The following is a 24,994-nucleotide window of genomic DNA, read 5'->3' on the forward strand; positions in this document are numbered from 1 at the left end:
ATTCTTAACTTTCAGGGGTGTAGGATGCATTTTTCGTGCCAAAATTATTTTTGGGAATTTCAGTGTTCTAGGATGCAGTTTAATGCCCCTTTCAGGCTGGAAATGTTTTTGGGATTTTCAGAGCTCTCTGATGCAGTTTTTCAGCCACCAACATTTCCTGGACTTTAGGGCGTCTCGGATGCCTGTAACCCCTTTTTTGGGACTCCAAAGTTTTCCACATTTTTGCAGCCCTAAGATGCATTTTTAAGGCCCTTTTTGGGCTGCTAACATATTCTTAACTTTCAGGGGTGTAAGATCTACTTTTCGTGATAAAATTGTTTTTGGGAATTTCAGTGGTCTAGGATGCGGGTTAATGCCCCTTTCAGGCTGCAAATGTTTTTGGGACATTCAGAGCTATTTCGCCATGTTTCTGGGCCACCAACTTTTTCTGGACTTTAAGGGGTCTAGGATGCCTGTAAACCCTTTTTTTTGGCCTCCAAAGCTTTCTACCTTTCTTCAGGCCTAAGATGCGGTTAAGACCTTTTTTGAGCTGCTAACATATTCTGAACTTTCAGGGGTGTAGGATGTATTTTTTGTGCCAAAATTATTTTTGGGAATTTCAGTGGTCTAGGATGCGGGTTAATGCCCCTTTCAAGCTGCAAATGTTTTTGGAACATTCAGAGCTCTCTGACGCAGTTTTTGGGCCACCAATATTTTCTGGACTTTAGGGGATCTAGGATGCCTGTAAACCCCTTTTTTAGGCCTCCAAAGTTTTCAACATTTTTGCAGGCCTAAGATGCATTTTAAGGCCTTTTATGGGCTGCTAACATATTCTTAACTTTCAGGGGTGTAGGATGCACTTTTAGTGCCAAAATTATTTTTGGGAATTTCAGTGGTCTAGGATGCGGGTTAATGCCCCTTTGAGGCTGCAAATGTTTTTGGGACATTCAGAGCTATTTGACCATGTTTCTGGGCCACCAACTTTTTCTGGACTTTAGGGGGTCTAAGATGCCTGTAAACCCCTTTTTTGGGCATCCAAACTTTTCAACATTTTTGCAGGCCTAAGATACATTTTAAGGCCTTTTTTGGGCTGCTAACATATTCTTAACATTCAGGGATGTAGGATGCATTTTTCGTGGCAAAATTATTTTTTGAATTTCAGTGGTCTAGGATGTGGGTTAATGCCCCTTTGAGGCTCCAAATGTTTTTGGGACATTCAGAGCTATTTGACCATGTTTCTGGGCCACTAACTTTTCCTGGACTTTAGGGGGTCTAGGATGCCTGTAAACCCCTTTTTTTGGGCATCCAAAGTTTTCAACATTTTTGCAGGCCTAAGATGCATTTTAAGGCCTTTTTTCGGCTGCTAACATATTCTTAACTTTCAGGGTTGTAGGGTGCATTTTTATTGCCAAAATTATTTTTTGAATTTCAGTGGTCTAGGATGCGGGTTAATGCCCTTTTCAGGCTGCAAATGTTTTTGGGACATTCAGAGCTCTCTGACCCCGTTTTTAAGCCACCATCATTTTCTGGACTTTAGGGGGTCTAGGATGCCTGTAAACCCCTTTTTTGGGCCTCCAAAGTTTTCAACATTTTTGCAGGCCTAAGATGCATTTTAAGGCCTTTTTTGGGCTGCTAACATATTCTTAACTTTCAGGTGTGTAGGATGCACTTTTCGTGATAAAATTGGTTTTGGGAATTTCAGTGGTCTAGAATGCGGGTTAATGCCCCTTTCAGGCTGCAAATGTTTTTGGGACATTCAGAGCTCTCTGACGCAGTTTTGGGGTCCCCAACATTTTCTGGACTTTAGGGGGTCTAGGATGCCTGTAAACCCCTTTTTTGGGCCTCAAAAGTTTTCAACCTGTTTGCAGGCCTAAGATGCATTTTTCGTGCAAAAAATTACTTTAGCGAATTTCAGTGCTCTAGGACGCGGGTTAATGCCCCTTTCAGGCTGCAAATGTTTTTGGGACATTCAGAGCTATTTCACCATGTTTCTGGGCCACCAACTTTTTCTGGACTTTAGGGGGTCTAGAATGCCTGTAAACCCCTTTTTTGGGCCTCCAAAGTTTTCAACATTTTTTGCAGGTCTGAGATGCATTTTAAGGCCTTTTTTGGGCTGCTAACATATTCCTAACTTTCAGGGGTGTAGGATCTACTTTTCGTGACAAAATTATTTTTGGGAATTCCAGTGGTCTAGGATGCAGGTTAATGCCCCTTTGAGGCTGCACGTGGTTTTGGGACATTCAGAGCTCTCTGACCCCGTTTTTAGGCCACCATCATTTTCTGGACTTTAGGGGGTCTAGGATGCCTGTGAACCCCTTTTTTGGGCCTCCAAAGTTTTCAACATTTTTGCAGGCCTAAGATGCATTTTAAGGCGTTTTTTGGGCTGCTAACATATTCTTAACTTTCAGGGGTGTAGGATGCATTTTTCGTGGCAAAATTATTTTTGGGAATTTCAGTGTTCTAGGATGCAGTTTAATGCCCCTTTCAGGCTGGAAATGTTTTTGGGACTTTCAGAGCTCTCTGATGCAGTTTTTCAGCCACCAACATTTCCTGGACTTTAGGGCGTCTAGGATGCCTGTAACCCCTTTTTTGGGACTCCAAAGTTTTCAACATTTTTGCAGGCCTAAGATGCATTTTAAGGCCTTTTTTGGGCTGCTAACATATTCTTAACTTTCAGGTGTGTAGGATGCACTTTTCGTGATAAAATTGGTTTTGGGAATTTCAGTGGTCTAGAATGCGGGTTAATGCCCCTTTCAGGCTGCAAATGTTTTTGGGACATTCAGAGCTCTCTGACGCAGTTTTGGGGTCACCAACATTTTCTGGACTTTAGGGGGTCTAGGATGCCTGTAAACACCTTTTTTGGGCCTCCAAAGTTTTCTACATTTTTGCAGAACTAAGATGCGGTTAAGGCCTTTTTTGGACTGCTAACATATTCTGAACTTTCAGGGCTGTAGGATGCATTTTTCGTGCCAAAATTATTTTTTGAATTTCAGTGGTCTAGGATGCGGGTTAATGCCCCTTTGAGGCTGCAAATGTTTTTGGGACATTCAGAACTCTCTGACACCGTTTTTAGGCCACCATCATTTTCTGGACTTTAGGGGGTCTAGGATGCCTGTAAACCCCTTTTTTGAGCCTCCAAAGTTTTCAACATTTTTGCAGGCCTAAAATGCATTTTTAAGGCCCTTTTAGGGCTGCTAACATATTCTGAACTTTCAGGGCTGTAGGATCTACTTTTCGTGACAAAAATATTTTTGGGAATTCCAGTGGTCTAGGATGCGGTTTAATGCCCCTTTGAGGCTGCACGTTGTTTTGGGACATTCAGAGCTATTTGACCATGTTTCTGGGCCACCATCATTTTATGGACTTTAGGGGGTTTAGGATGCCTGTAAACCCCTTTTTTGAGACTCCAAAGTTTTCAACATTTTTGCAGGCCTAAGATGCATTTTAAGGCCTTTTTTTGGGCTGCTAACATATTCTTAACTTTCAGGGGTGTAGAATGCACTTTTCGTGATAAATTTGTTTTTGGGAATTCCAGTGGTCTAGGATGCAGGTTAATGCCCCTTTGAGGCTGCATGTGGTTTTGGGACATTCAGAACTCTCTGACCCCGTTTTTAGGCCACCAACATTTTCTGGACTTAGGGTATCTAGGATGCCTGTAAACCCCTTTTTTGGGCCTCCAAAGTTTTCAACATTTTTGCAGGCCTAAGATGCATTTTAAGGCCTTTTTTGGGCTGCTAACATATTCTTAACTTTCAGGGGTTTAGGATGCACTTTTCGTGATAAAATTGTTTTTGGAATTTCAGTGGTCTAGGATGGGGGTTAATGCCCCTTTCAGGCTGCAAATGTTTTTGGGACATTCAGAGCTCTCTGATGCAGTTTTTGGGCCAATGTTATTTTCTGGACTTTAGGGGGTCTAGGATGCTTGTGAACACCTTTTTTGGGCCTCCAAAGTTTTCTACTTTTTTGCAGGCGTAAGGCATTTTAAGGCCATTTTTGTGCTAACTATTCTGAAAGTTCACGGATGTAAGATGCATTTTCTGTGGAAAAAATATTTTTGGGAATTTCAGTGGTCTAGGATGCGGGTTAATGCCCCTTTCAGGCTGCAAATGTTTTTGGGACATTCAGAGCTATTTCACCATGTTTCTGGGCTACCAACTTTTTCTGGACTTTAGGGGGTCTAGAATGCCTGTAAACCCCTTTTTTGGGCCTCCAAAGTTTTCAACATTTTTTGCAGGTCTGAGATGCATTTTAAGGCCTTTTTTGGGCTGCTAACATATTCCTAACTTTCAGGGGTGTGGGATCTACTTTTCGTGACAAAATTATTTTTGGGAATTCCAGTGGTCTAGGATGCAGGTTAATGCCCCTTTGAGGCTGCACGTGGTTTTGGGACATTCAGAGCTCTCTGACCCCGTTTTTAGGCCACCATCATTTTCTGGACTTTAGGGGGTCTAGGATGCCTGTGAACCCCTTTTTTGGGCCTCCAAAGTTTTCAACATTTTTGCAGGCCTAAGATGCATTTTAAGGCGTTTTTTGGGCTGCTAACATATTCTTAACTTTCAGGGGTGTAGGATGCATTTTTCGTGGCAAAATTATTTTTGGGAATTTCAGTGTTCTAGGATGCAGTTTAATGCCCCTTTCAGGCTGGAAATGTTTTTGGGACTTTCAGAGCTCTCTGATGCAGTTTTTCAGCCACCAACATTTCCTGGACTTTAGGGCGTCTAGGATGCCTGTAACCCCTTTTTTGGGACTCCAAAGTTTTCCACATTTTTGCAGCCCTAAGATGCATTTTTAAGGCCCTTTTTGGGCTGCTAACATATTCTTAACTTTCAGGGGTGTAAGATCTACTTTCGTGATAAAATTGTTTTTGGGAATTTCAGTGGTCTAGGATGCGGGTTAATGCCCCTTTCAGGCTGCAAATGTTTTTGGGACATTCAGAGCTATTTCGCCATGTTTCTGGGCCACCAACTTTTTCTGGACTTTAAGGGGTCTAGGATGCCTGTAAACCCCTATTTTTGGCATCCAAAGCTTTCTGCCTTTCTTCAGGCCTAAGATGCGGTTAAGACCTTTTTTGAGCTGCTAACATATTCTGAACTTTCAGGGGTGTAGGATGTATTTTTTGTGCCAAAATCATTTTTGGGAATATCAGTGGTTTAGGATGCGGGTTAATGCCCCTTAGAGGCTGCAAATACTTTTTGGGACATTCAGAGCTCTCTGACATAGTTTTTGGGCCACCAACATTTTCTGGACTTTAGGGGGTCTAGAATGCCTGTAAACCCCTTTTTTGGGCCTCCAAATTTTTCTACATTTTTGCAGGCCAAAGATGCATTTTAAGGCCTTTTTTGAGCTGCTAACATATTCTTAACTTTCAGGGGTGTAGGATGCACTTTTAGTGCCAAAATTATTTTTGGGAATTTCAGTGGTCTAGGATGCGGGTTAATGCCCCTTTGAGGCTGCAAATGTTTTTGGGACATTCAGAGCTATTTGACCATGTTTCTGGGCCACCAACTTTTTCTGGACTTTAGGGGGTCTAGGATGCCTGTAAACACCTTTTTTGGGCATCCAAAGTTTTCAACATTTTTGCAGGCCTAAGATACATTTTAAGGCCTTTTTTGGGCTGCTAACATATTCTTAACATTCAGGGATGTAGGATGCATTTTTCGTGGCAAAATTATTTTTTGAATTTCAGTGGTCTAGGATGTGGGTTAATGCCCCTTTGAGGCTGCAAATGTTTTTGGGACATTCAGAGCTATTTGACCATGTTTCTGGGCCACTAACTTTTTCTGGACTTTAGGGGGTCTAGGATGCCTGTAAACCCCTTTTTTGGGCATCCAAAGTTTTCAACATTTTTGCAGGCCTAAGATGCATTTTAAGGCCTTTTTTGGGCTGCTAACATATTCTTAACTTTCAGGGCTGTAGGGTGCATTTTTATTGCCAAAATTATTTTTTGAATTTCAGTGGTCTAGGATGCGGGTTAATGCCCTTTTCAGGCTGCAAATGTTTTTGGGACATTCAGAGCTCTCTGACCCCGTTTTTAAGCCACAATCATTTTCTGGACTTTAGGGGGTATAGGATGCCTGTAAACCCCTTTTTTGGGCCTCCAAAGTTTTCAACATTTTTGCAGGCCTAAGATGCATTTTAAGGCCTTTTTTGGGCTGCTAACATATTCTTAACTTTCAGGTGTGTAGGATGCACTTTTCGTGATAAAATTGGTTTTGGGAATTTCAGTGGTCTAGAATGCGGGTTAATGCCCCTTTCAGGCTGCAAATGTTTTTGGGACATTCAGAGCTCTCTGATGCAATTTTGGGGTCACCAACATTTTCTGGACTTTAGGGGGTCTAGGATGCCTGTAAACACCTTTTTTGGGCCTCCAAAGTTTTCTACATTTTTGCAGAACTAAGAAGCGGTTAAGGCCTTTTTTGGACTGCTAACATATTCTGAACTTTCAGGGCTGTAGGATGCATTTTTCGTGCCAAAATTATTTTTTGAATTCCAGTTCGTGCCAAAATTATTTTTGGGAATTTCGGTGGTCTAGGATGCGTGTTAATGTCCCTTTGAGGCTGCATGTGGTTTTGGGATATTCAGAGCTCTCTGACCCCGTTTTTAGGCCACCATAATTTTCTGGACTTTAGGGGGTCTAGGATGCCTGTAAACCCCTTTTTTGGGCCTCAAAAGTTTTCAACCTGTTTGCAGGCCTAAGATGCATTTTTCGTGCAAAAAATTACTTTAGCGAATTTCAGTGGTCTAGGACGCGGGTTAATGCCCCTTTCAGGCTGCAAATGTTTTTGGGACATTCAGAGCTCTCTGACGCAGTTTTTGGGCCACCAACATTTTTTGGACTTAAGGGGGTCTAGGATGCCTGTAAACACCTTTTTTGGGCCTCCAAAGTTTTCTACATTTTTGCAGAACTAAGATGCGGTTAAGGCCTTTTTTGTACTGCTAACATATTCTGAACTTTCAGGGCTGTAGGATGCATTTTTCGTGCCAAAATTATTTTTTGAATTTCAGTGGTCTAGGATGCGGGTTAATGCCCCTTTGAGGCTGCAAATGTTTTTGGGACATTCAGAACTCTCTGACACCGTTTTTAGGCCACCATCATTTTCTGGACTTTAGGGGGTCTAGGATGCCTGTAAACCCCTTTTTTGAGCCTCCAAAGTTTTCAACATTTTTGCAGGCCTAAAATGCATTTTTAAGGCCCTTTTTGGGCTGCTAACATATTCTGAACTTTCAGGGCTGTAGGATCTACTTTTCGTGACAAAAATATTTTTGGGAATTCCAGTGGTCTAGGATGCGGTTTAATGCCCCTTTCAGGCTGCACATGTTTTTGGGACATTCAGAGCTCTCCGATGCAGTTTTTGGGCCACTAGCATTTTCTGGACTTTAGGGGGTCTAGGATGCCTGTAACCCCTTTTTTGGGACTCCAAAGTTTTCCACATTTCTGCAGGCTTAAGATGCATTTTTAAGGCCCTTTTTGGGCTGCTAACATATTCTTAACTTTCAGGGGTGTAAGATCTACTTTTCGTGATAAAATTGTTTTTGGGAATTTCAGTGGTCTAGGATGCGGGTTAATGCCCCTTTCAGGCTGCAAATGTTTTTGGGACATTCAGAGCTATTTCACCATGTTTCTGGGCCACCAACTTTTTCTGGACTTTAAGGGGTCTAGGATGCCTGTAAACCCCTTTTTTGGGCCTCCAAAGCTTTCTACCTTTCTTCAGGCCTAAGATGCGGTTAAGACCTTTTTTGAGCTGCTAACATATTCTGAACTTTCAGGGGTGTAGGATGTATTTTTTGTGCCAAAATTATTTTTGGGAATTTCAGTGGTCTAGGAAGCGGTTTAATGCCCCTTTCAGTCTGCACATGTTTTTGGGACTTTCAGAGCTCTCTGACGCAGTTTTTGGGCAACCAACATTTTCTGCACTTTAGGGGGTCTAGGATGCCTGTAAACCCCTTTTTTGGGCCTCCAAAGTTTTCAACATTTTAGCAGGCCTAAGATGCATTTTATGGCCTTTTTTGGGCTGCTAACATATTCTTAACTTTCAGGGGGGTAGGATGCATTTTTCGTGACAAAATTATTTTTGGGAATTTCAGTGGTCTAGGAAGCGGTTTAATGCCCCTTTCAGTCTGCACATGTTTTTGGGACTTTCAGAGCTCTCTGACGCAGTTTTTGGGCAACCAATATTTTCTGCACTTTAGGGGGTCTAGGATGCCTGTAAACCCCTTTTTTGGGCCTCCAAAGTTTTCAACATTTTTGCAGGCCTAAAATGCATTTTTAAGGCCCTTTTTGAGCTGCTAACATATTCTGAACTTTCAGGGCTGCAGGATGCATTTTTCGTGTCAAAATTATTTTTTTGAATTTCAGTGTTCTAGGATGCGGGTTAATGCCCCTTTCAGGCTGCAAATGTTTTTGGGACACACAGAGCTCTCTGATGCAGTTTTTGGGCCACCGTCATTTTCTGGACTTTAGGGGGTCTAGGATGCCTGTGAACACCTTTTTTGGGCCTCCAAAGTTTTCTACTTTTTTGCAGGCCTAAGGCATTTTAAGGCCTTTTTTGGGCTAACATATTCTGAAAGTTCACGGATGTAAGATGCATTTTCCGTGGAAAAAATATTTATGGGAATTTCAGTGGTCTAGGATGCGGGTTAATGCCCCTTTCAGGCTGCAAATGTTTTTGGGACATTCAGAGCTATTTTACCATGTTTCTGGGCCACCAACTTTTTCTGGACTTTAAGGGGTCTAGGATGCCTGTAAACCCCTTTTTTGGGCCTCCAAAGTTTTCAACATTTTTGCAGGCCTAAGATGCATTTTAAGGCCTTATTTGGACTGCGAACATATTCTTAACTTTCAGGGGTGTAGGATGTATTTTTCGTGGCAAAATTATTTTTGCTAATTTCAGTGGTCTAGGAAGCGGTTTAATGCCCCTTTCAGGCTGCAAATGTTTTTGGGACTTTCAGAGCTCTCTGATGCAGTTTTTCAGCCACCAACATTTTCTGGACTTTAGGGGATCTAGGATGCCTGTAAACCCCTTTTTTGGGCCTCCAAAGTTTTCAACATTTTTGCAGGCCTAAGATGCATTTTAAGGCCTTTTTTGGGCTGCTAACATATTCTTAACTTTCAGGTGTGTAGGATGCACTTTTCGTGATAAAATTGGTTTTGGGAATTTCAGTGGTCTAGAATGCGGGTTAATGCCCCTTTCAGGCTGCAAATGTTTTTGGGACATTCAGAGCTCTCTGACGCAGTTTTGGGGTCACCAACATTTTCTGGACTTTAGGGGGTCTAGGATGCCTGTAAACACCTTTTTTGGGCCTCCAAAGTTTTCTACATTTTTGCAGAACTAAGATGCGGTTAAGGCCTTTTTTAGACTGCTAACATATTCTGAACTTTCAGGGCTGTAGGATGCATTTTTCGTGCCAAAATTACTTTTTTGAATTTCAGTGGTCTAGGATGCGGGTTAATGCCCCTTTGAGGCTGCACATGTTTTTGGGACATTCAGAACTCTCTGACACCGTTTTTAGGCCACCATCATTTTCTGGACTTTAGGGGGTCTAGGATGCCTGTAAACCCCTTTTTTGAGCCTCCAAAGTTTTCAACATTTTTGCAGGCCTAAAATGCATTTTTAAGGCCCTTTTTGGGCTGCTAACATATTCTGAACTTTCAGGGCTGTAGGATCTACTTTTCGTGACAAAAATATTTTTGGGAATTCCAGTGGTCTAGGATGCGGTTTAATGCCCCTTTGAGGCTGCACGTTGTTTTGGGACATTCAGAGCTATTTGACCATGTTTCTGGGCCACCATCATTTTCTGGACTTTAGGGGGTTTAGGATGCCTGTAAACCCCTTTTTTGAGACTCCAAAGTTTTCAACATTTTTGCAGGCCTAAGATGCATTTTAAGGCCTTTTTTTGGGCTGCTAACATATTCTTAACTTTCAGGGGTGTAGAATGCACTTTTCGTGATAAATTTGTTTTTGGGAATTCCAGTGGTCTAGGATGCAGGTTAATGCCCCTTTGAGGCTGCATGTGGTTTTGGGACATTCAGAACTCTCTGACCCCGTTTTTAGGCCACCAACATTTTCTGGACTTAGGGTATCTAGGATGCCTGTAAACCCCTTTTTTGGGCCTCCAAAGTTTTCAACATTTTTGCAGGCCTAAGATGCATTTTAAGGCCTTTTTTGGGCTGCTAACATATTCTTAACTTTCCGGGGTGTAGGATGCACTTTTCGTGACAAAATTGTTTTTGGAAATTTCTGTGGTCTAGGATGCGGGTTAATGCCCCTTTCAGGCTGCACATGTTTTTGGGACATTCAGAGCTCTCCGATGCAGTTTTTGGGCCACTAGCATTTTCTGGACTTTAGGGGGTCTAGGATGCCTGTAACCCCTTTTTTGGGACTCCAAAGTTTTCCATATTTCTGCAGGCTTAAGATGCATTTTTAAGGCCCTTTTTGGGCTGCTAACATATTCTTAACTTTCAGGGGTGTAAGATCTACTTTTCGTGATAAAATTGTTTTTGGGAATTTCAGTGGTCTAGGATGCGGGTTAATGCCCCTTTCAGGCTGCAAATGTTTTTGGGACATTCAGAGCTATTTCACCATGTTTCTGGGCCACCAACTTTTTCTGGACTTTAAGGGGTCTAGGATGCCTGTAAACCCCTTTTTTGGGCCTCCAAAGCTTTCTACCTTTCTTCAGGCCTAAGATGCGGTTAAGACCTTTTTTGAGCTGCTAACATATTCTGAACTTTCAGGGGTGTAGGATGTATTTTTTGTGCCAAAATTGTTTTTGGGAATATCAGTGGTTTAGGGTGCAGGTTAATGCCCCTTTGAGGCTGCAAATACTTTTTGGGACATTCAGAGCTCTCTGACATAGTTTTTGGGCCACCAACATTTTCTGGACTTTAGGGGGTCTAGAATGCCTGTAAACCCCTTTTTTGGGCCTCCAAAGTTTTCTACATTTTTGCAGGCCAAAGATGCATGTTAAGGCCTTTTTTGGGCTGCTAACATATTCTTAACTTTCAGGGGTGTAGGATGCACTTTTCGTGACAAAATTGTTTTTGGGAATTTCAGTGGTCTAGGATGGGGGTTAATGCCCCTTTCAGGCTGCAAATGTTTTAGGGACATTCAGAGCTCTCTGACCCCGTTTTTAGACCACTGTCATTTTCTGGACTTTAGGGGGTCTAGAATGCCTGTGAACCCCTTTTTTGGGCCTCCAAAGTTTTCAACATTTTAGCAGGCCTAAGATGCATTTTAAGGCCTTTTTTGGGCTGCTAACATATTCTTAACTTTCAGGGGTGTAGGATGCATTTTTCGTGACAAAATTATTTTTGGGAATTTCAGTGGTCTAGGAAGCGGTTTAATGCCCCTTTCAGTCTGCACATGTTTTTGGGACTTTCAGAGCTCTCTGACGCAGTTTTTGGGCAACCAACATTTTCTGCACTTTAGGGGGTCTAGGATGCCTGTAAACCCCTTTTTTGGGCCTCCAAAGTTTTCAACATTGTTGCAGGCCTAAGATGCATTTTTAAGGCCCTTTTTGAGCTGCTAACATATTCTGAACTTTCAGGGCTGCAGGATGCATTTTTCGTGCCAAAATTATTTTTGGGAATATCAGTGGTTTAGGATGCGGGTTAATGCCCCTTTGAGGCTGCAAATACTTTTTGGGACATTCAGAGCTCTCTGACGCAGTTTTTGGGCAACCAACATTTTCTGGACTTTAGGGGGTCTAGGATGCCTGTGAACACCTTTTTTGGGCCTCCAAAGTTTTCTACTTTTTTGCAGGCCTAAGGCATTTTAAGGCCTTTTTTGGGCTAACATATTCTGAAAGTTCACGGATGTAAGATGCATTTTCCGTGGAAAAAATATTTATGGGAATTTCAGTGGTCTAGGATGCGGGTTAATGCCCCTTTCAGGCTGCAAATGTTTTTGGGACATTCAGAGCTATTTCACCATGTTTCTGGGCCACCAACTTTTTCTGGACTTTAAGGGGTCTAGGATGCCTGTAAACCCCTTTTTTGGGCCTCCAAAGTTTTCAACATTTTTGCAGGCCTAAGATACATTTTAAGGCCTTTTTTGGACTGCTAACATATTCTTAACATTCAGGGATGTAGAATGCATTTTTCGTGGCAAAATTATTTTTTGAATTTCAGGGGTCTAGGATGTGGGTTAATGCCCCTTTGAGGCTGCAAATGTTTTTGGGACATTCAGAGCTATTTGACCATGTTTCTGGGCCACTAACTTTTTCTGGACTTTAGGGGGTCTAGGATGCCTGTAAACCCCTTTTTTGGGCATCCAAAGTTTTCAACATTTTTGCAGGCCTAAGATGCATTTTAATGCCTTTTTTGGGCTGCTATCATATTCTTAACTTTCAGGGCTGTAGGGTGCATTTTTATTGCCAAAATTATTTTTTGAATTTCAGTGGTCTAGGATGCGGGTTAATGCCCTTTTCAGGCTGCAAATGTTTTTGGGACATTCAGAGCTCTCTGACCCCGTTTTTAAGCCACCATCATTTTCTGAACTTTAGGGGGTCTAGGATGCCTGTAAACCCCTTTTTTGGGCCTCCAAAGTTTTCAACATTTTTGCAGGCCTAAGATGCATTTTAAGGCCTTTTTTGGGCTGCTAACATATTCTTAACTTTCAGGTGTGTAGGATGCACTTTTTGTGATAAAATTGGTTTTGGGAATTTCAGTGGTCTAGAATGCGGGTTAATGCCCCTTTCAGGCTGCAAATGTTTTTGGGACATTCAGAGCTCTCTGACGCAGTTTTGGGGTCACCAACATTTTCTGGACTTTAGGGGGTCTAGGATGCCTGTAAACACCTTTTTTGGGCCTCCAAAGTTTTCTACATTTTTGCAGAACTAAGATGCGGTTAAGGCCTTTTTTGGACTGCTAACATATTCTGAACTTTCAGGGCTGTAGGATGCATTTTTCGTGCCAAAATTATTTTTTGAATTTCAGTGGTCTAGGATGCGGGTTAATGCCCCTTTGAGGCTGCAAATGTTTTTGGGACATTCAGAACTCTCTGACACCGTTTTTAGGCCACCATCATTTTGTGGACTTTAGGGGGTCTAGGATGCCTGTAAACCCCTTTTTTGAGCCTCCAAAGTTTTCAACATTTTTGCAGGCCTAAAATGCATTTTTAAGGCCCTTTTTGGGCTGCTAACATATTCTGAACTTTCAGGGCTGTAGGATCTACTTTTCGTGACAAAAATATTTTTGGGAATTCCAGTGGTCTAGGATGCGGGTTAATGCCCCTTTCAGGCTGCAAATGTTTTTCGGACATTCAGAGCTCTCTGATGCAGTTTTTGGGCCACCGTCATTTTCTGGACTTTAGGGGGTCTAGGATGCCTGTGAACACCTTTTTTGGGCCGCCAAAGTTTTCTACTTTTTTGCAGGCCTAAGGCATTTTAAGGCCTTTTTTGGGCTAACATATTCTGAAAGTTCACGGATGTAAGATGCATTTTCCGTGGAAAAAATATTTATGGGAATTTCAGTGGTCTAGGATGCGGGTTAATGCCCCTTTCAGGCTGCAAATGTTTTTAGGACATTCAGAGCTATTTTACCCTGTTTCTGGGCCTCCAACATTTTCTGGACTTTAGGGGGTCAAGGATGCCTGTAAACCCCTTTTTTGGGCCTCCAAAGTTTTCAACATTTTTTGCAGGCCTAAGATGCATTTTAAGGCCTTATTTGGGCTGCTAACATATTCTTAACTTTCAGGGGTGTAGGATCTACTTTTCGTGACAAAATTATTTTTGGGAATTCCAGTGGTCTAGGATGCAGGTTAATGCCCCTTTGAGGCTGCACGTGGTTTTGGGACATTCAGAGCTCTCTGACCCGGTTTTTAGGCCACCATCATTTTCTGGACTTTAGGGGGTCTAGGATGCCTGTAAACACCTTTTTTGAGCCTCCAAAGCTTTCTACATTTCTTCAGGCCTAAGATGCGGTTAAGGCCTTTTTTGGGCTGCTAACATATTCTGAACTTTCAGGGGTGTAGGATGTATTTTTTGTGCCAAAATTATTTTTGGGAACATCAGTGGTTTAGGATGCGGGTTAATGCCCCTTTGAGGCTGCAAATACTTTTTGGGACATTCAGAGCTCTCTGACACAGTATTTGGGCCACCATCATTTTCTGGACTTTAGGGGGTCTAGGATGCCTGTAAACACCTTTTTTGAGCCTCCAAAGCTTTCTACATTTCTTCAGGCCTAAGATGCAGTTAAGGCCTTTTTTGGGCTGCTAATATATTCTGAACTTTCAGGGGTGTAGGATGTATTTTTTGTGCCAAAATTATTTTTGGGAACATCAGTGGTTTAGGATGCGGGTTAATGCCCCTTTGAGGCTGCAAATACTTTTTGGGACATTCAGAGCTCTCTGACACAGTATTTGGGCCACCATCATTTTCTGGACTTTAGGGGGTCTAGGATGCCTGTAAACCCCTTTTTTGGGCCTCCAAAGCTTTCTACATTTTTGCAGGCCTAAGATGCATTTTAAGGCCTTTTTTGGGCTGCTAACATATTCTTTACTTTCAGGGGTGTAGAATGCATTTTTCGTGCCAAAATTAGTTTTGGGAATTTCAGTGGTCTAGGATGCGGGTTAATGCCCCTTTGAGGCTGCAAATACTTTTTGGGACATTCAGAGCTCTCTGACACAGTATTTGGGCCACCATCATTTTCTGGACTTTAGGGGGTCTAGGATGCCTGTAAACACCTTTTTTGAGCCTCCAAAGCTTTCTACATTTCTTCAGGCCTAAGATGCAGTTAAGGCCTTTTTTGGGCTGCTAATATATTCTGAACTTTCAGGGGTGTAGGATGTATTTTTCGTGCCAAAATTAGTTTTGGGACTTTCAGAGCTCTCTGATGCAGCTTTTCTGCCACCAACATTTTCTGGACTTTATGGGGTCTAGGATGCCTGTAAACCCCTTTTTTGGTCCTCCAAAGTTTTCAACATTTTTGCAGGCCTAAGATGCATTTTGATGGCCCTTTTTGGGCTGCTAACATATTCTGAACTTTCAGGGCTGTAGGATGCATTTTTCGTGCCAAAATTATTTTTTTGAATTTCAGTGGTCTAGGATGCGGGTTAATGCCCCTTTCAGGCTGCAAATGTTTTTGGGACATTCAGAGCTCTCTGATGCAGTTTTTGGGCCACCAACATTTTCTGGACTTTAGGGGGTCTAGGATGCCTGTAAACCCCTTTTTTGGGCCTCCAAAGTTTTCAACATTTTTGCAGGCCTAAGATGCATTTTTAAGGCCTTTTTTGGGCTGCTAACATATTCTGAACTTTCAGGGCTGTAGGATGCATTTTTCCTGCCAAATTTATTTTTTGAATTTCAGTGGTCTAGGATGCGGGTTAATGCCCCTTTGAGGCTGCAAATGTTTTTGGGACATTCAGAGTTCTCTGACTCAATTTTAGGCCACCATCATTTTCTGGACTTTAGGGGGTCTAGGATGCCTGTAAACCCCTTTTTTGGGCCTCCAAAGTTTTCTACTTTTTTTGCAGGCCTAAGATGCATTTTAAGGCTTTTTTTGGGCTAACATATTATGAAAGTTCACGGATGTAAGATGCATTTTCCGTGGAAAAAATATTTTTGGGAATTTCAGTGGTCTAGTATGCGGGTTAATGCCCCTTTCAGGCTGCAAATGTTTTTGGGACATTCAGAGCTATTTTACCCTGTTTCTGGGCCTCCAACATTTTCTGGACTTTAGGGGGTATAGGATGCTTGTAAAGCCCTTTTTTGGGCATCCAAAGTTTTACACATTTTTCGCAGGCCTAAGATGCATTTTAAGGGCTTTTTTGGGCTGCTAACACATTCTCAACTTTCAGGGGTGTAGGATGCACTTTTCGTGACAAAATTGTTTTTGGGAATTTCAGTGGTCTAGGATGTGGGTTAATGTCCCTTTGAGGCTGCACATGTTTTTGGGACATTCAGAGCTCTCTGACCCTGTTTTTAGGCCACCATCATTTTCTGTACTTTAGGGGATCTAGGATGCCTGTAAAACCCCTTTTTTGGGCCTCCAAAGTTTTCAACATTTTTGCAGGCAAAGATGCCTTTTAAGGCCTTTTTTGGGCTGCTAACATATTCTTAACTCTCAGGGGTGTAGGATGCATTTTTCGTGCCAAAATTATTTTTGGGAATTTCAGTGGTCTAGGATGCGGGTTAATGCCCCTTTCAGGCTGCAAATGTTTTTGGGACATTCAGAGTTCTCTGACCCCGTTTTTAGGCAACCATCATTTTCTGGGCTTTAGGGGGTCAGGATGCCTGTTAACCCCTTTTTTGGGCCTCCACATTTTTCTACTTTTTTGCAGGCCTAAGATGCATTTTAAGGCCTTTTTTGGGCTAACATATTATGCAAGTTCACATATGTAAGATGCATTTTTCGTGGAAAAAATATTTTTGGGAATTTCAGTGTTCTAGGATGCGGGTTAAAGCCCCTTTCAGGCTGCAAATGTTTTTGGGACATTCAGAGCTATTTTACCCTGTTTCTGGGCCTCCAACATTTTCTGGACTTTAGGGGGTATAGGATGCTTGTAAAGCCCTTTTTTGGGCATCCAAAGTTTTACACATTTTTCGCAGGCCTAAGATGCATTTTAAGGGCTTTTTTGGGCTGCTAACACATTCTCAACTTTCAGGGGTGTAGGATGCACTTTTCGTGACAAAATTGTTTTTGGGAATTTCAGTGGTCTAGGATGTGGGTTAATGCCCCTTTGAGGCTGCACATGTTTTTGGGACATTCAGAGCTCTCTGACCCTGTTTTTAGGCCACCATCGTTTTCTGTACTTTAGGGGATCTAGGATGCCTGTAAAACCCCTTTTTTGGGCCTCCAAAGTTTTCAACATTTTTGCAGGCCTAAGATGCATTTTAAGGCCTTTCTTGGGCTGCTAACATATTCTTAACTCTCAGGGGTGTAGGATGCATTTTTCGTGCCAAAATTATTTTTGGGAATTTCAGTGGTCTAGGATGCGAGTTAATGCCCCTTTCAGGCTGCAAATGTTTTTCGGACATTCAGAGCTCTCTGATGCAGTTTTTGGGCAACCAACATTTTCTGGACTTTAGGGGGTCTAGGATGCCTGTAAACCCCTTTTTTGGGCCTCCAAAGTTTTCAAAATTTTTGCAGGCCTAAGATGCATTTTTAAGGCCCTTTTTGGGCTGCTAACATATTCTGAACTTTCAGGGGTGTAGGATGCAGTTTTCGTGCCACAATATTTTTTTTGAATTTCAGTGTTCTAGGATGCGGGTTAATGCCCCTTTCAGGCTGCAAATGTTTTTGGGACATTCAGAGCTCTCTGATGCAGTTTTTGGTCCACCGTCATTTTCTGGACTTTAGGGGGTCTAGGATGCCTGTGAACACCTTTTTTGGGCCTCCAAAGTTTTCTACTTTTTTGCAGGCCTAAGGCATTTTAAGGCCTTTTTTGGGCTAACATATTCTGAAAGTTCACGGATGTAAGATGCATTTTCCGTGGAAAAAATATTTATGGGAATTTCAGTGGTCTAGGATGCGGGTTAATGCCCCTTTCAGGCTGCAAATGTTTTTGGGACATTCAGAGCTATTTCACCATGTTTCTGGGCCACCAACTTTTTCTGGACTTTAAGGGGTCTAGGATGCCTGTAAACCCCTTTTTTGGGCCTCCAAAGTTTTCAACATTTTTTGCAGGCCTAAGATGCATTTTAAGGCCTTATTTGGGCTGCTAACATATTCTTAACTTTCAGGGGTGCAGGATCTACTTTTCGTGGCAAAATTATTTTTGGAAATTCCAGTGGTCTAGGATGCAGGTTAATGCCCCTTTGAGGCTTCACATGGTTTTGGGACATTCAGAGCTCCCTGACCCTGTCTTTAGGCCACAATCATTTTCTGGACTTTAGGGGGTCTAGGATGCCTGTAAACACCTTTTTTGGGCCTCCAAAGCTTTCTACATTTCTTCAGGCCTAAGATGCGGTTAAGGCCTTTTTCGGGCTGCTAACATATTCTGAACTTTCAGGGGTGTAGAATGCATTTTTCGTGCCAAAATTAGTTTTGGGAATTTCAGTGGTCTAGGATGCGGGTTAATGCCCTTTTCAGGCTGCAAATGTTTTTGGGACATTCAGAGCTCTCTGATGCAGTTTTTGGGCCACCAACATTTTCTGGACTTTAGGGGGTCTAGGATGCCTGTAAACACCTTTTTTGGGCCTCCAAAGTTTTCTACATTTTTGCATGCCTAAGATGCGGTTAAGGCCTTTTTTGGACTGCTAACATATTCTGAACTTTCAGGGCTGTAGGATGCATTTTTCCTGCCAAATTTATTTTTTGAATTTCAGTGGTCTAGGATGCGGGTTAATGCCCCTTTGAGGCTGCAAATGTTTTTGGGACATTCAGAGTTCTCTGACCCAATTTTAGGCCACCATCATTTTCTGGACTTTAGGGGGTCTAGGATGCCTGTAAACCCCTTTTTTGGGCCTCCAAAGTTTTCTACTTTTTTGCAGGCCTAAGATGCATTTTAAGGCCTTTTTTGGGCTGCTAACATATTCTTTACTTTCAGGGGTGTAGAATGCATTTTTCGTGCCAAAATTAGTTTTGGGAATTTCAGTGGTCTAGGATGCGGGTTAATGCCCCTTTCAGGCTGCAAATGTTTTTGGGACATTCAGAGCTATTTGACCATGTTTCTGGGCCACCAACTTTTTCTGGACTTTAGGGGGTCTAGGATGCCTGTAAACCCCTTTTTTGGGCATCCAAAATTTTCAACATTTTTGCAGGCCTAAGATGCATTTTAATGCCTTTTTTTGGGCTGCTAACCTATTCTTAATTTTCAGGGGTGTAGGATGCACTTTTCGTGACAAAATTATTTTTGGGAATTTCAGTGGTCTAGGATGCGGGTTAATGCCCTTTTCAGGCTGCAAATGTTTTTGGGACATTCAGAGCTCTCTGATGCAGTTTTTGGGCCACCAACATTTTCTGGACTTTAGGGGGTCTAGGATGCCTGTGAACACCTTTTTTGGGCCTCCAAAGTTTTCTACATTTTTGCAGGCCTAAGATGCATTTTAAGGCTTTTTTTGGGCTAACATATTCTGAAAGTTCACGGATGTAAGATGCATTTTCCGTGGAAAAAATATTTATGGGATTTTCAGTGGTCTAGGATGCGGGTTAATGCCCCTTTCAGGCTGCAAATGTTTTTGGGACATTCAGAGCTATTTCACCATGTTTCTGGGTCACCAACTTTTTCTGGACTTTAAGGGGTCTAGGATGCCTGTAAACCCTTTTTTGGGCCTCCAAAGTTTTCAACATTTTTTGCAGGCCTAAGATGCATTTTAAGGCCTTATTTGGGCTGCTAACATATTCTTAACTTTCAGGGGTGTAGGATCTACTTTTCGTGACAAAATTATTTTTGGGAATTCCAGTGGTCTAGGATGCAGGTTAATGCCCCTTTGAGGCTGCACATGGTTTTGGGACATTCAGAGCTCTCTGACCCGGTTTTTAGGCCACCATCATTTTCTGGACTTTAGGGGGTCTAGGATGCCTGTAAACACCTTTTTTGGGCCTCCAAAGCTTTCTACATTTCTTTAGGCATAAGATGCGGTTAAGGCCTTTTTTGGGCTGCTAACATATTCTGAACTTTCAGGGGTGTAGGATGTATTTTTTGTGCCAAAATTATTTTTGGGAATATCAGTGGTTTAGGATGCGGGTTAATGCCCCTTTGAGGCTGCAAATACTTTTTGGGACATTCAGAGCTCTCTGACACAGTATTTGGGCCACCATCATTTTCTGGACTTTAGGGGGTCTAGGATGCCTGTAAACCCCTTTTTTGGGCCTCCAAAGTTTTCAACATTTTTGCAGGCCTAAGATGCATTTTAAGGCCTTTTTTGGGCTGCTAACATATTCTTTACTTTCAGGGGTGTAGAATGCATTTTTCGTGCCAAAATTAGTTTTGGGAATTTCAGTGGTCTAGGATGCGGTTTAATGCCCCTTTCAGGCTGCAAATGTTTTTGGGACTTTCAGAGCTCTCTGATGCAGTTTTTCTGCCACCAACATTTTCTGGACTTTATGGGGTCTAGGATGCCTGTAAACCCCTTTTTTGGTCCTCCAAAGTTTTCAACATTTTTGCAGGCCTAAGATGCATTTTGATGGCCCTTTTTGGGCTGCTAACATATTCTGAACTTTCAGCGCTGTAGGATGCATTTTTCGTGCCAAAATTATTTTTTGGAATTTCAGTGGTCTAGGATGCGTGTTAATGCCCCTTTGAGCCTGCAAATGTTTTTGGGACATTCAGAGCTATTTGACCATGTTTCTGGGCCACCAACTTTTTCTGGACTTTAGGGGGTCTAGGATGCCTGTAAACCCCTTTTTTGGGCATCCAAAATGTTCAACATTTTTGCAGGCCTAAGATGCATTTTAATGCCTTTTTTGGGCTGCTAACATATTCTTAATTTTCAGGGGTGTAGGATGCACTTTTCGTGACAAAATTATTTTTGGGAATTTCAGTGGTCTAGGATGCGGGTTAATGCCCTTTTCAGGCTGCAAATGTTTTTGGGACATTCAGAGCTCTCTGATGCAGTTTTTGGGCCACCAACATTTTCTGGACTTTAGGGGGTCTAGGATGCCTGTAAACACCTTTTTTGGGCCTCCAAAGTTTTCTACATTTTTGCATGCCTAAGATGCGGTTAAGGCCTTTTTTGGACTGCTAACATATTCTGAACTTTCAGGGCTGTAGGATGCATTTTTCCTGCCAAAATTATTTTTTGAATTTCAGTGGTCTAGGATGCGGGTTAATGCCCCTTTGAGGCTGCAAATGTTTTTGGGACATTCAGAGTTCTCTGACCCAATTTTAGGCCACCATCATTTTCTGGACTTTAGGGGGTCTAGGATGCCTGTAAACCCCTTTTTTGGCCTCCAAAGTTTTCTACTTTTTTGCAGGCCTAAGATGCTTTTTAAGGCTTTTTTTGGGCTAACATATTATGAAAGTTCACGGATGTAAGATGCATTTTCTGTGGAAAAAATATTTTTGGGAATTTCAGTGGTCTAGGATGCGGGTTAATGCCCCTTTCAGGCTGCAAATGTTTTTGGGACATTCAGAGCTTTTTTACCCTGTTTCTGGGCCTCCAACATTTTTTGGACCTTAGGGGGTCTAGGATGCTTGTAAAGCCCTTTTTTGGGCATCCAAAGTTTTACACATTTTTCGCAGGCCTAAGATGCATTTTAAGGCCTTTTTTGGGCTGCTAACACATTCTCAACTTTCAGGGGTGTAGGATGCACTTTTCGTGACAAAATTGTTTTTGGGAATTTCAGTGGTCTAGGATGTGGGTTAATGCCCCTTTGAGGCTGCACATGTTTTTGGGACATTCAGAGCTCTCTGACCCTGTTTGTGGGCCACCAACATTTTCTGTACTTTAGGGGATCTAGGATGCCTGTAAAACCCCTTTTTTGGGCCTCCAAAGTTTTCAACATTTTTGCAGGCCTAAGATGCATTTTAAGGCCTTTTTTGGGCTGCTAACATATTCTTAACTCTCAGGGGTGTAGGATGCATTTTTCGTGCCAAAATTATTTTTGGGAATTTCAGTGGTCTAGGATGCGGGTTAATGCCCCTTTCAGGCTGCAAATGTTTTTGGGACATTCAGAGTTCTCTGACCATGTTTCTGGGCCACCAACTTTTTCTGGACTTTAGGGGGTCTAGGATGCCTGTAAACCCCTTTTTTGGGCATCCAAAATTTTCAACATTTTTGCAGGCCTAAGATGCATTTTAAGGCCTTTTTGGGCTGCTAACATATTCTTAACTTTCAGAGGTGTAGGATGCATTTTTCGTGCCAAAATTATTTTTGGGAATTTCAGTGGTCTAGGAAGCGGTTTAATGCCTCTTTCAGTCTGCACATGTTTTTGGGACTTTCAGAGCTCTCTGATGCAGTTTTTGGGCAACCAACATTTTCTGGACTTTAGGGGGTCTAGGATGCCTGTAAACCCCTTTTTTGGGCCTCCAAAGTTTTCAACATTTTTGCAGGCCTAAGATGCATTTTTAAGGCCCTTTTTGGGCTGCTAACATATTCTGAACTTTCAGGGGTGTAGGATGCATTTTTCGTGCCACAATATTTTTTTTGAATTTCAGTGTTCTAGGATGCGGGTTAATGCCCCTTTCAGGCTGCAAATGTTTTTGGGACATTCAGAGCTCTCTGATGCAGTTTTTGGGCCACCGTCATTTTCTGGACTTTAGGGGGTCTAGGATGCCTGTGAACACCTTTTTTTGGCCTCCAAAGTTTTCTACATTTTTGCAGGCCTAAGATGCATTTTAAGGCTTTTTTTGGGCTAACATATTCTGAAAGTTCACGGATGTAAGATGCATTTTCTGTGGAAAAAATATTTATGGGATTTTCAGTGGTCTAGGATGCGGGTTAATGCCCCTTTCAGGCTGCAAATGTTTTTGGGACATTCAGAGCTATTTCACCATGTTTCTGGGTCACCAACTTTTTCTGGACTTTAAGGGGTCTAGGATGCCTGTAAACCCCTTTTTTGGGCCTCCAAAGTTTTCAACATTTTTTGCAGGCCTAAGATGCATTTTAAGGCCTTATTTGGGCTGCTAACATATTCTTAACTTTCAGGGGTGTAGGATCTACTTTTCGTGACAACATTATTTTTGGGAATTCCAGTGGTCTAGGATGCAGGTTAATGCCCCTTTGAGGCTGCACATGGTTTTGGGACATTCAGAGCTCTCTGACCCGGTTTTTAGGCCACCATCATTTTCTGGACTTTAGGGGGTCTAGGATGCCTGTAAACACCTTTTTTGGGCCTCCAAAGCTTTCTACATTTCTTTAGGCCTAAGATGCGGTTAAGGCCTTTTTTGGGCTGCTAACATATTCTGAACTTTCAGGGGTGTAGGATGTATTTTTTGTGCCAAAATTATTTTTGGGAATATCAGTGGTTTAGGATGCGGGTTAATGCCCCTTTGAGGCTGCAAATACTTTTTGGGACATTCAGAGCTCTCTGACACAGTATTTGGGCCACCATCATTTTCTGGACTTTAGGGGGTCTAGGATGCCTGTAAACCCCTTTTTTGGGCCTCCAAAGTTTTCAACATTTTTGCAGGCCTAAGATGCATTTTAAGGCCTTTTTTGGGCTGCTAACATATTCTTTACTTTCAGGGGTGTAGAATGCATTTTTCGTGCCAAAATTAGTTTTGGGAATTTCAGTGGTCTAGGATGCGGTTTAATGCCCCTTTCAGGCTGCAAATGTTTTTGGGACTTTCAGAGCTCTCTGATGCAGTTTTTCTGCCACCAACATTTTCTGGACTTTATGGGGTCTAGGATGCCTGTAAACCCCTTTTTTGGTCCTCCAAAGTTTTCAACATTTTTGCAGGCCTAAGATGCATTTTGATGGCCCTTTTTGGGCTGCTAACATATTCTGAACTTTCAGCGCTGTAGGATGCATTTTTCGTGCCAAAATTATTTTTTGGAATTTCAGTGGTCTAGGATGCGGGTTAATGCCCCTTTGAGCCTGCAAATGTTTTTGGGACATTCAGAGCTATTTGACCATGTTTCTGGGCCACCAACTTTTTCTGGACTTTAGGGGGTCTAGGATGCCTGTAAACCCCTTTTTTGGGCATCCAAAATGTTCAACATTTTTGCAGGTCTAAGATGCATTTTAATGCCTTTTTTGGGCTGCTAACATATTCTTAATTTTCAGGGGTGTAGGATGCACTTTTCGTGACAAAATTATTTTTGGGAATTTCAGTGGTCTAGGATGCGGGTTAATGCCCTTTTCAGGCTGCAAATGTTTTTGGGACATTCAGAGCTCTCTGATGCAGTTTTTGGTCCACCAACATTTTCTGGACTTTAGGGGGTCTAGGATGCCTGTAAACACCTTTTCTGGGCCTCCAAAGTTTTCTACATTTTTGCATGCCTAAGATGCATTTTTATGGCCCTTTTTGGACTGCTAACATATTCTGAACTTTCAGGGCTGTAGGATGCATTTTTCCTGCCAAAATTATTTTTTGAATTTCAGTGGTCTAGGATGCGGGTTAATGCCCCTTTGAGGCTGCAAATGTTTTTGGGACATTCAGAGTTCTCTGACCCAATTTTAGGCCACCATCATTTTCTGGACTTTAGGGGGTCTAGGATGCCTGTAAACCCCTTTTTTGGGCCTCCAAAGTTTTCAACATTTTTGCAGGCCTAAGATGCATTTTTATGGCCCTTTTTGGGCTGCTAACATATTCTGAACTTTCAGCGCTGTAGGATGCATTTTTCGTGCCAAAATTATTTTTTGGAATTTCAGTGGTCTAGGATGCGGGTTAATGCCCCTTTGAGCCTGCAAATGTTTTTGGGACATTCAGAGCTATTTGACCATGTTTCTGGGCCACCAACTTTTTCTGGACTTTAGGGGGTCTAGGATGCCTGTAAACCCCTTTTTTGGGCATCCAAAATGTTCAACATTTTTGCAGGCCTAAGATGCATTTTAATGCCTTTTTTGGGCTGCTAACATATTCTTAATTTTCAGGGGTGTAGGATGCACTTTTCGTGACAAAATTATTTTTGGGAATTTCAGTGGTCTAGGATGCGGGTTAATGCCCTTTTCAGGCTGCAAATGTTTTTGGGACATTCAGAGCTCTCTGATGCAGTTTTTGGGCCACCAACATTTTCTGGACTTTAGGGGGTCTAGGATGCCTGTAAACACCTTTTTTGGGCCTCCAAAGTTTTCTACATTTTTGCATGCCTAAGATGCGGTTAAGGCCTTTTTTGGACTGCTAACATATTCTGAACTTTCAGGGCTGTAGGATGCATTTTTCCTGCCAAAATTATTTTTTGAATTTCAGTGGTCTAGGATGCGGGTTAATGCCCCTTTGAGGCTGCAAATGTTTTTGGGACATTCAGAGTTCTCTGACCCAATTTTAGGCCACCATCATTTTCTGGACTTTAGGGGGTCTAGGATGCCTGTAAACCCCTTTTTTGGGCCTCCAAAGTTTTCTACTTTTTTGCAGGCCTAAGATGCTTTTTAAGGCTTTTTTTGGGCTAACATATTATGAAAGTTCACGGATGTAAGATGCATTTTCTGTGGAAAAAATATTTTTGGGAATTTCAGTGGTCTAGGATGCGG

The sequence above is a fragment of the Ambystoma mexicanum genome, chromosome 5q (assembly GCF_040938575.1).
Source record: "Ambystoma mexicanum isolate Mex_15411 chromosome 5q, UKY_AmexF1_1, whole genome shotgun sequence".
NCBI lineage: Eukaryota > Metazoa > Chordata > Amphibia > Caudata > Ambystomatidae > Ambystoma > Ambystoma mexicanum.